General features: G+C 46.8%; 1 protein-coding gene across 1 annotated transcript in view; it reads left to right on the forward strand.

Annotated features, from left to right (window-relative positions):
- BANK1 (B cell scaffold protein with ankyrin repeats 1) overlaps positions 1 to 12557 on the forward strand; it is a 360719-nt gene that overhangs the window by 291160 nt on the left and 57002 nt on the right. The gene's annotated exons all lie outside the window — the stretch shown is intronic.

Consider the following 12557-nt stretch of genomic DNA (forward strand, 5'->3'; position numbering starts at 1 on the left):
AATGGAAAACTTGACATTTAGCTGCATTTTCACCTCTCTCGTATTTATGTATTTTTGAGTCTTCCCAGCTCATTGCCAGTACTTTGGCACTGTATTCCAAAACAGTCTGCTGATTCAAGATGCAATCCCCCTTCTCAGTATTCCCAACATTTAAACCCCAGGTATTTCGTACTATTAGCTTTCACACATGTTTTAAAGAACTCCTGTAGAGCTGTTAAAAACAAAAAGTGTATCTTTCAAATGCCCATTTTTTTAAGGAAATATTTATTTTCATCTCAATCTCAAAAGACAAGTGAGAGATGTATGAATGTAAGTAAAGGCAGAATTTGACCCTACTTTTTTGTGAGAGGGAATTGTGAAGAAATATCAAAACTAAGTGACTGTCTGGTAATTCTACTTGGTCATACTTATTTTTCAATAATTGTTGAGGGTAGTCTTAGTGAGAAATTATTGGTTTTATGCAGAAGATCCTCTGTCTATGGCATGGATGAAATTATGGCAATGGTAGAAAAATGAAATGTCCAACAATTGACAGAGTGACAATCCTAGTACTTTATCACCATGCTTGGTTTTTTCATTTGATATTGCTGGGTACATATTCAAAGTGTCTCTGGCGTGACAAGAAAAACATGGCCTCCCATAATGTAGAACAAAAAACTTCTCCACTTTTGAGCCAACTGCCAGTTGTAAGCTTTGAAACAAGCTTACAAAGACAAAATCTTAAGATATTTGGATTCTATTCAAGTTTTGAATTTAATTGCACTTGAACAAAACCATGTGTATGAAGTACTGAAAATAATATGATTTTTTTTGTTTATGGGCAGTTTGCATGAGCCTTTTTTCCATTCTCTGCACTATTCTTAAGTTTTGAAATGTATACAGTGCATGGCATGAATATAAACAAGAATGATAAATGTTATGCTAGGCAGTAGAAAAAGACATTTCTCATACCACCAGACCCTTACAGAAAATCTGTATTCATGAGAAGCCTATAGCCCTGTATTACTGTATAACACTGAATAGAATTAAATGGTTGCATGCTGTCTGGTTTTTGCATATACCAAAAATACTAAAATAGCAAATTTTCAGACTTCACAATAATATATCTCATCAATTTCCCAAAGTATACCCAAAACTTAGCATGACTGGACCACCATTATTCTCTTAAGTCCTTCAATTAAAAATCTGTTTGTTAATATCATATTTCAGTGTCCTGTGTTGATATTCAGGAATCTTTTGTGTGACTTAAAAGTAAGCACATTTTTCCCAGTTATTTAACGTTTTTGAGCTGATTTCTCCTTCTACATACTTTTACACCACAGGAAGTAGCAAGCCAAATTCAAAATCCACGTAAAGCAGTATAGCTTCATGGTTTTCACTGGAGCTATGTAAGTTTTCCATCATCTGAGCATCATGGCCATTGATTTTCATAAAATTACAGGCAATCCCCACTTAACGCTATTTTGCTTAGTGCTATTTCACTATAAAGCTCATTTTAAATTGATACCTGATTTCACTTAGTGCTCAGCAAGTTTTGCTATAACCCCCGCAGTTGCTATCGTGGGTCATTAAAAACACTTGCGGTCGCCATCTTGGGTTGTCAAATACTTTTGATTTTGCTTAACGCTTGTTTTGGTTAACACTCATTTTTTCAGGAACCAATTAAGAGCGCTAAGCAGGGGTTGCCTGTATACCAGATTTCTGAGTGCTAGAAGAACTAATCCCATTATGTAAAATTTGTATAGCTACAGAAAGGCCCAAAAATATTGCTCGACTACCAGTGCATTTACAGATTTGCTTTGATTTTGCTCTTCTGTTGTATAAGTTTTACACTTGTGTAACTTCATTAATGTCACTAGAGTTACTGCTTATTTATACTGACTAATTTGACAGCATAAGCACCTCCTTTGCATCTTTTCATAAGATGTCTGCTTGCACTTAAATGGGTTATAGAAAAAACATAAGCTCAGGGTTCCATAGTTCCAGAGCATACATCAGAATTTTTGTCTCAACTCACTATTGAGATAAGTTCCACTTAGTTTCATAGTTTCTAAGGTCGGAAGGCACCTGAGCAGATCATCTAGTCTGACTCCCTGCCATGGCAGGAAAGAGTACTGGGGTCAAACAACCCCAGCAAGATGTTCATCTAACCTCCTCTTAAAAACCCCCAGGGTAGGAGCCTGCACCACTTCTCTTGGAAGTTGGTTCCAGATCCTAGCCGCCCTGACCGTGAAGTAGCGCTTCCTGATATCTAGCCTAAACCTTCCCTCTGCCAGCTTGTGACTGTTATTCCTGGTCACTCCTGGCAGTGCTTGGGGGAACAGTGACTCCCGCAAAGCCTGCTGATCCCCCCTGACTAGTTTATAACAGGCCACAAGATCCCCCCTCAGCCTTCTCTTTTGGAGGCTGAACAGGTTCAGGTCCCACAGCCTGTCCTCATAGGGCCTGCCCTGCTGTCCCCTGATCATACAAGTGGCCCTCCTCTGGACCTTCCCCATGCTGTCAACATCCCTCTTAAAGTGCGGCGCCCAAAACTGGACGCAGTACTCCAACTGCAGCCTGACCAGTGCCGCATAGAGGGGGAGAATCACCTCTTTGGACCTGCTCGAGATGCATCTGTGGATGCATGACGAGGTGCGGTTGGCCTTCCTGACTGCCTCCCCACACTGCCAGCCCATGTTCATCTTGGAGTCAATGATGACTCCACGATCCTTTTCCGCCTCTGTGCTGACAAGAGGGGAGTTCCCTAACCTGTAGGTATGGTGCCGGTTGTTCCCCCAAGGTGCATCACCTTGCACTTGTCTGTGTTGAATCCCATCCTATTCTCATCCGCCCACCCTTGTAACCTGTCTAGGTCTGATTGTAGCCTGTTGCATCCTTCCAGTGTGCCCACGTCCCGCCACATCTTAGTGTCATCAGCAAATTTGAACAGGGTGCTTTTTACCCCCTTTTCCAAATCACTGATGAAGATATTGAACAGTGTGGGCCCGAGGACCGAGCCCTGCGGAACCCCACTGCCCACGTCCTTCCAGGTTGAGAAGGACCCATCCACTACCACCCTCTGGGTGCGGCCCTCCAGCCAGTTGGCGACCCATTTGACTGTGTGGGTGTCTACACCACAGCCCCCCAGTTTCTTAATGAGAACGGGGTGAGAGACAGTGTCAAAAGCCTTCCGGAAGTCCAGGAAGACTATATCCACTGCTACCCCTGCATCTAATGATCTGGTGATCTGATCGTAAAAGGCCACCAGGTTGGTCTGACAGGACCTTCCACTGATGAACCCATGTTGGTTGCCCCTAAGCATGCAGTCCCCAGCTGGCCCCTCATGGATGTGTGCCAGCATAATTTTCTCGAACAGCTTGCCTAGGATCGAGGTAAGACTAACCGGCCTATAGTTTCCCGGGTCCTCCTTCCTGCCTTTTTTGAAGATGGGAACCACGTTGGCCCTCTTCCAGTCCTCCGGTACCTCATCAGAGCACCACAAGTGCTCGTAAAGCCATGCCAGGGGACTTGCAATGACCTCAGCCAGTTCCTTTAGAACTCTAGGATGGAGATCATCCGGACCGGCTCACTTGAATACGTCCAACCCCTCCAGAAGCTCCCTAACTAAATCCTCGTTAACCCATGGCCCAGGTGCGCCTCCCCCAGGGCCCGAGGGGGGCCCAGCAGGGAGGTGGCTGTTCTGGTCCCTACTTAGGAAGACGGAGGCAAAGAAATCATTAAACATGTTAGCTTTGCCGTCTGGTGTGACGACCAGATTTCCCAACACGTCCTGCAAGGGCCCCACATTACCCAGGACCTTCTTTTAACCCCCTATGTATTTAAAAAAGGACTTCTTATTGTCCTTAATCTGGGAAGCTAGTCCCAGTTCCATCTCTGCCTTGGCCTTCCTAACTACCCCCCTACATCCCCGAGCAACTACGGAATAGTCCTCCCTGGTGATGACCCCTTCTTTCCATTAGGTGTAAGCCTCCTTTTTAGCAAGGAGACATTCCCAGATGCTTTTGGTGAGCCATGAAGGCTTGTGTGCTCTCCTGCTCCCTTTGATCCTCATCGGGATTACCCTCCTTTGGGCTTGGAGGATTGTCTCCTTAAGGAGCGACCACTCTCCTTGGACACCTGGCTCCCCTCCCCTCCGGGACCTCAGCGCTTCTCCAGCTATCCTCCTTAGCTCGTTGAAGTTTGCCCTCCTAAAATCTAGGGCCGCTGCTGTACTGCATGCCTTTGCCACCTTGCGCTGGATGGTGAATTCCAGCAGGCGATGATTGCTGTCACCCAGGTGGTCGAGCACCCACAGCCCCCTCACTAGGTCATCACCCGTGGCCAACTCTAAGGTGTCTCCCCTGGTGAGGCTGTGCACCTCCTGGGTTAGACGGAGGTCCTGCACTCTGTCCAAGATCCTACGTAAGCATTCAGACCTGGCTGACTGTTCTTCCCAGCAGATGTCTGGGAAGTTCAGATCCCCCATGACTACCACATCCTTAGCCTTCACTACCTCTGTGAGCTGACCCAAGAATTCCTGGTCAAGCTCTTCTCCCTGGTTGGGAGGTCTGTAGTAGACTCCCACCGTTAAGTCTCTTTCCCCTAGACTGCCTTGCACTCTAACCCAAAGCATTTCAGAGCGCCCCTCCCCGACTCCTTGCTAATTGACGAGGATGTATATTCCTCCTTAATATAGAGTGCCATGCTCCCACCTCTCTTTCCTATCCTGTCCCTCCTGTACAGCCTATAGCCCTTGACATTCACCGCCCAATCATGCGTTGAGTCCCACCACGTTTCCGTAATCCCCACTATGTCCGGGCTGGTGTCAGCCAGCAGGAGGGTGAGTTCCTCCTGCTTGTTACCCATACTACGAGCATTTGTGTAGAGGCATTTGAGGCCTCCTGTGGATGTGTGTACTGACCCTCTAGTCCCAGCGTTACCCTGGCCCCTATCTCTTACCTGTTTATTCGCTTCGCTCATTGGTCTGGGCTGGGCTGGGCTGGGCTGTAGTTGTGGGTGCTGTTTGGTCTGGCAGTCTGATGTTTCCTCCGCCCTCATCTTTCCCTTACCCCAACAAGCCTAGTTTAAAGCCCGCCGGAGGAGGTCCACCAACCTAGAAGAGAACACACACTTACCTTTAGGGGAAAGGTGGAGCCCATCCCATCCCAGCATGTCTCTCGTCGTGATGTGCCAGTCGTGGCTGAGGAAGCCAAAGCCCTCCTCAAAGCACCATTCCTGTAGCCGCCAGTTGGTCTCCGCAATGCACGTTTCATGCCGTCTGCCTCGTCCACTCACTGGCAGGATAGAAAAGAAAACCACCTGTGCGCCCATCTCCTTCAGCACGCCCCCCAGGGCGTGGTAGTCTTCCATCAGGTGATCAGGGCTCCTTCTGGCCGCATCGTTAGTGCCCACATGGACTAGGACCATGGGGTAATAATTGGTGGGCTGGATTACAGTTTGGAGCATCCCTTTCACGTCCTGAATCCTCGCTCCAGGTAGGCAGTATACCTCACGTGCCGAGGGGTCCTGGTGACAGATGGGGCCCTCCGTACCTCTCAGGATGGAGTCACCAATGACGATCACGCGACACTTCTTCCTCCTGGCCTTCTTGCCTCCTTCAGCTTGCACAGGACATGGTGAGCATGGAGTTGCCTCCTCCCCGGTTTCGTCCTCTCCTTCCTCCTCCTCCTGGGCTGCCAGGGCTTCGTACCTGTTCTCCAGCGGGACTGGAGGAACTGGTGCTGCCGTGTTTCGAGCAGCCCTGGCACGGGAGGTGACCGTCTGCCACTTAGCAGTGGAGGGCTCATCTTGAGGTACATCCTTCTTGGTCATACAACCCTGCAGGGAAAGAAAATATCTGTCAGTTTCCTCCTCTACCTGTCGGATTCCCCTCAGCCTGCTAACCTCCTCCTGAAGCTCCCTCACCCGTGCCTCCAGGGCCCTAAGGTGGGCACCTGCAGGACAGGTGTGGGGGTCTCCAGTCCCTGCCCCCCCAGGCCTTGCTGGGCAGCTCCCGCAGGCCAGGGGGTTGGGAGATGCCAGCCCCCCCGTGGGCTCCATCTGGGTGGAGGCCTCAGACAAGCCCCGGGAAGGCCACGCCCCCCCGGGCAGGGGCCCTGGCAGCACTCTGTGTCGACACTATCGTAGGAGTCGCTGAGTTTCTAGCTGAGTTCGGGTCCTCTGCCCTGTGCTAACACGAGTCAGCCTCTGGGCCCCTCCTGCTCCCCCTCCAGCGCAAACGCCGGCGTGGTCTTACAGACTGCATCTGTTTGCGCGGCTTGGAGCGCGGCTCCCTACTGGCTCAGCTAAGAGGGATCCAGGGGGCTTCCCCTCCGGATCCGGCTCAGCTGCGTCCGTCCCTCTGCCCCACTTACCTTAGGGAGATCAGCTGCTGCTGCCCCCACTGCTGCTCTGTTCGCTTCTGCTGCTCTCGCCTCCGCTCCGGGTCAGGTAAGGGGGCACACGTGTGTGTAAGACAAACTTGGGATCCACATTTAGTGTTGGATTTCAAATAGGTCTCATCTCTGTTGTTCATTTGTTATCATCTCTAGAAAGAAGTTCACAGTCAATAGACTTCATAGAGTCACATTATCCATCTAAATTCTATTCTAAATTCACGTATGATGGTTTGGGTTGATTTTTTTTTTTTTGCAGTGCTGCTTGCTGTGGGCATGTCTGTGCCTCTTGTACCCTCATGACCACTAGAGCTGAGGTACTCAGGGATGTAAATGCTTCAACATCTGCTTGGTTGTTTTGTTAAGAGAATAGGACTTAAAGTAACAGAGAAAGAGGGACAAGCTGTAGACTTGGTTGAGAACACAGCTTAAGAATCATAGTTACCACAGTAAAGGTTTCCTTTTTTTAGTATGCATGCTGATCCTACTCTAAATGATTTAATAAACAGTTATCCCAAGCCTGTTGGCAGAAATAGGACTGTCCTACAGTTGGTCTTCCACAATTGCCAGCTCATATGGAATCCTGATCTGTGTGAATGTGAGTGATCCAAGCAGAGGCTGTCTGAGCTCTAGTGGAAAAAAAGTCCCAAACAGTTAATAAAAGGAGTAGAATGATTGGAAGGTTAGAGGCATTAACCGATGGCCTGATCATTAGAGTATTGTGCACAGAGGTGAAGACTGGAGCTCCTTTTGGGGAGGGAAGGGGGTTGAACGGGGGTCTCCCATTTTGTGGGCAGATGCTATTACTAGGTGGTTATTGGAGCTAAAACATGGAGGTTATCCTTCTTACCTGCTCTCCCCACCAGACTTCCAATCAAGTGCAGAGCTGGGTGTGCAAAGCCTACTGTAGATGTTTACTAGTAGGGCCGTGCAAAGCTTCGGTAGCCAATTCAATTCGGAGGAGATTCAGCCTGATTTAGCAGCCGAATCTGAATCAAATTGGGAGACCCATTCATCTCTCAGAATTGAATCGGAAGCCTCTGAATTAATTCAGAGATATTTGGAGAGATTCAGAGATTCAACCATAGACTGTACAGGTGGACACTAGGCAGTGCCAATGGAAGCAGCTGGGGGAGCAGCCAAATGAGCCCTAGCTTGAGCCAGCAGCCTCAGGAGAAGCCACGGCTTATCTGGCTGCCCTGCTCCCCTGGCTGCCCCCTCCTGGGTGAGACAGGTAGTGCTGGCAGCTCTAGGAAAAGGCACATAGCTGGGGGAATGATTGGGAGCTGGGGGTTCAAACCAGGAACTGGGGAATCAAGCCAGGAGCTGGGGGGAAGCCCCTGTTCATTCCCCCAGCTCCCAGATCATTCCCCCTAACCCCCTAGCGCCCATGGCTGCCAGCAATGCCTGCCTTGCCCTGGTTGGGGGGCAGCTGGGGGAGCAGCTGGATGAGCCACGGCTTCTCCCAGGTCTGCCGGCTCAAGTCAGGGCTCGTCCGGCTGCTCCCCCAGCTGCTCCCACCAGCACTGCCTGCCTGTATAGTCTATGGCTGAATTATGTTGGTTTGGGGCTTACAGGACAAGCCCTATGAGGAGACACTGAGGGACCTAGACCTCTTCAGCCTCTGCAAGAGAAGGCTGAGAGGTGATCTTGTGGCTGCCTACAAATTCATTAGGGGTACGATGTTCTGTTCACCAGGGCACCTCTTGGGGTAACAAGAAACAATGGCCACAGACTGACAGAGAACAGATTTAGGCTATATATCAGAAAAACTTCTTGATGATAAGGGTGGCCAAAATTTGGAATGGGCTTCCAAGGGAGATGATGCCCTCTCCTACCTTGGTGTGTTTAAGAGATGGCTGGACAGGCACTTGGCTGGGGACATCTGTCCTCAGCACTCTTTCCTGCCTAGGTAGGGGGTCGGATTTGATGATCTGTTGAGGTCCCTTCCAACCCTAGCATCTGTGAATCTATGAATCTATAAGATTTGGTGGCAAATATCTTCGGATTCAGATTCAGCTGAATCAAATAGGGACAGTGATTCAAATCACTGAATCGAATCACTGTCCCGCCAAATCCAAATCCAAACCAAATGCTTTCCACTTCGCACAGGCCTACTTACTTGCTGTGTGGATGTTTACACAACTGCCTAAATGCCAACATTACCATTGGCACATAGCTGCTTTGAGCCATTTGGATATGACAGGATGTACATCAACAAAAATAAGTAATTAAATTGGGCACAGAAAGTGAAATAAGATTGTACTCTAAGAGTACCAAACTGATATGAGAAGTCCTTAAGAAACGAGCACAGAGCTGATATGGAACAGAGATAAGAGGTAATTGTAAAAATGTATTAACGGCAGAGTTTTTGCTTAACTAAATTAATCTATTATCATGGTGTATATAAGTATGTGTAATATCCTAGGTTGAATGGCTGAAGTAACGATGGTAGGAACAGTATAAAATAGGCATGTTTCAGACTAGGGTCAGAGTCTACTTATCATTCACTGCTTAATTAATGATGCTTTTAAGATAATGCATTAGTATTATGGCTTGTCTTTTTCTGATTTGATCATAATCGCACAGAAGTTTTAACGTAACGCTAAATGTTATCCAAAACATTTAAATGCCAGTGTTGTTACTCTTAAATCAAATTGTTGGGCTGAACCCAATAGTACTATGAAGATCTAATTAAAACAAGAGAAAATAATAAAATTGGCAAAAAACAAAATATATTTTGTATTAAATCATAAAAATCATTATTATTTGCGTCCAAATTGTAGTAAACAAACACCTTGAAATCAGTCTGTTTTAAATCCTGTAAAACAGAAATAACTTTTCAATAATTTTTGCAGTCATTAAAGTCTTTCCCTCTACATAATACTTAGCAAAGTAATTATCTGTAATTGAAAGAACAGCAAATACTTGCATATTATTCTAAAAAGAGGGAGAAGTGGCTTTAATCATAGCAGAACTGAAAGCACTGTTGGTCACTTGGGGTCTTGCAGATAGACAGGAGATGGATAAGATAAACCAAAAGCCTGAATAAGGTGGAGTTCCAGGACCTGTCACTGCATAAAAATGATGCCATGTATATCTACAATCTTAACAGTTTCAGTTGTGACAAAAGAGTACCTCTGAAGTCATCTGAGATTGTCACCCCAGATGGAACATACTGTGGAGAAATAGGGTTACTTCTCCAAATTCAAGAAGGGAGGGAAGTAAGGGACACTGAGGCAGCCATTTTGCCCAAGATGCTGTCAGTTAGAAAAAAAATCTAGGAACAGGTTGAGATTGCTGATCTCAAGGATGTGACATAACCACAACTTGTGGACTTAATGCCTTCTGATAGCAGTAGTATTCTTTCTTGGGGAGGTTCTCTAGTCTACAGAACATAGGGTATCTCTGAGAGTAATTGAATATTATCCATTACTTTAGTTAATAGAGTGGCTATATGTATTTTAAACTCTGCATTATGTTACTGTTTTGGCTGGGAAAGGAAGAAGCTCAGAATTATACCGGGGCTATCTTAAAGGCACAGGCAGAGGCACATGACAGTTCTGCTTGGTCTGGACACAACCACTGAATGAAACTGACCTTTTTGGCTATATGACAGCCTGAATATGTGTCATGGAGCCGCAGCTGGCTGGGAAGAGACCTGCCCCCATAGCCTGGCCTATCCTGGGCCAGCCTCTTCCCAAGCAGCTGCAGCTCTATGACAGCCCAGCCCAGCCCAGCCCAGCACACACAGGCAGTGACGCGGAGCTGCAGGTGGGCGCTTAGGCAGCCAGACTGGCTGAATAGACTTGCTTGTTGCAGGCACCGTGCAGGGAATGCAACAGTGGTGGCAGACACTGAGGGCACATGAAATCCCGCAGTAGGTGGGTGCTGGGCTCCAGCCCGCCAGCGCCTCCAAGTTGGCCCAGGCAGCTACAGGCATGATGAACTTTGTGCCAGGCAAGGCAGGCAGCTGGCAGGGCGGAGGGGGGATCCTAACAGGGGCTACTCTGCCCTGGGCAGGCATACCCCAGCTGCAGTCCTCTGGGGGGAGAGGGAAAGGGGGCAATAAACCCTCTCCCTGCCCGTTTGCCTTAGGGGTCATGCTGTCCAGCATCTGGCCATGCCCCCACCCTGGCTGGGAGCAGAGGGGCAGGGCTAGCTCTGCTCTCTGGAGCAGACAGCATGCTGGGATGCTGGGGGACTCTGATTTAACTTAAACTAAAAAGGGTCTGGGACAGAAGTTCCGTAAACTGGTTTGATCCAAATCAGTTTAGTCTGATGCTACATTCAGCCAGGTTTATCTTAAACCAGTTTCAGCCATTTTGAAACTGGTTTATGTACACTGAACTTCTGTTCTGCTACAAGTTTAAACCAATTTCTGATCACTTAAATTGGTTTATGTGTAACTTCTGTCCCTAGCCTTCTACACTGACTTGCTCTAAGTGATTACTGGCCAAACCTCCTCTGCAGTCAGACTTGCTGATGGCTAAAAATTTAATGCTGCAGCATTTGGTACTGGTATGATCACTACTGGAATAGTATCCAGTCTTGGATCTACATCCAAGAGAATTTTGAAAGTGGAGAAAGTTCAGAGAAGAGCTGCCAAAATTATTATGTGTTTGGCAAGCAAGATTTATAATGAGAAACCCTGGCAGCTCAATCTGTTTAACCACGAAAAGGTTAGCTTGTTTGCTACACAGGTATCTTTAGATTATAATTAGATTTGAAAAGGATGCTTTTCAGTCTATTAGAAAAAGATATAACAAATTTCAGTAGTTAGAAGTTGAAACCGCATACATTCAGACTAGAACTAAAGTACAATTTGTCATTAAGAGTATTTGACTATTGAAACAATAAACCAAGCACTGTAATAGATTGTCCACCGCTGACAATTTTTAACAAGTTGACTTTCTTTTTTAACTATGCTGTATTTCGAACAGGAATTAATTCAAGGAAGTATGTGGCCTATATTAGATAGAAGATCAGACTGTATGATCTTCTGACCTTCTAATCTGTGAATATGCTCACCATGAATCCTTACAAGCTAAAGGATAAATGGGGCATGCCATTAATTTCCTTCTTTTGTGTTGGTTCTGTAGGCAGAAATCAACCCCAGGAGTAAACATTCCCTTTCAGGATTGAAGACTGATCCATTATTATTGAGGATTCAATTTTTCCTTTTAAGTATAACCTCATAATGCAGTTTCCACGGAACAGAATCTATTGTGAAGCTTCTAAAGAGATATTGCAACTTTTAACAGATCTACTTTATGCACTACTTACTAAATAGCAGTGGGCACATCTACACTTGTGCTTTAATGCTCAGTAGCCTATTTTACTGCCCATTAGAGCATCACAGCAAAAACCACAATAATACTCCTTAGGGCAGCCTAGTGAGTATTTAGTTAGTACCTCACATTACAGGTACTAAATTTAATGCACAATAGCAAAAGCGCATTAATGAACATGGAGGCATACCTAGTATATATGTACTAGGTATATCTGTCTGCATGCGGTATAGACACATTTGCATATGTAGCTTCTTGACAGTCAGGCCTTAAAATAGGGATACATTTTTCCTGTTACACCTGTCAAAATTGACTATAATCCTACCCCCCTTATGTAACAGTGGATGAACAGTTGCTTCTGGGTTGGACCACAAACAGAAACACAGAAATGAAAAAGTGCTGCTGAAGATACTATGGGCATGTCCTGATGAGCACACACATGCAGTTTGCAGCACCTCAAACCTGTTTGAAGCACTGCAAACTGCACGCAGTGCACATGTACCCATTCACCATGCTGCTAATTAGATCCTGGTGTAAAAAAGAAACACTGCTAAAGAAAGCAGCTCAGCACATGCAGCAGCAGCGTGCACCACCAGAAATGAAGCCTGGACAGCCAAAACCATCCTCTAGCTCCCAGCCAGGCTTCAAGCCACCAGCTCAACACTGCTGCTGCCCTGAGAGGCCCCTAGCACCCCAGGTAAGGCTGCTGGGGCCAGCCCAGGTGCTGGCCTCAGCCTCCCCTACCCCACTCATGTCAATTTGCTGTGCACTGGAGCAAATTTGCCCCGGGACAAATATTTGAGCCTCTGCTGTTTGCCCCACAGGAAACACGCACCTCGGTACATGCACACTCATCTGGACACACCCTGTAGGTTTGAACCTCTTTTTA

Source organism: Crocodylus siamensis, chromosome 2 (genome assembly GCF_052110815.1).
Source record: "Crocodylus siamensis isolate JL-2025a chromosome 2, ASM5211081v1, whole genome shotgun sequence".
Classification (NCBI taxonomy): Eukaryota; Metazoa; Chordata; order Crocodylia; family Crocodylidae; genus Crocodylus; species Crocodylus siamensis.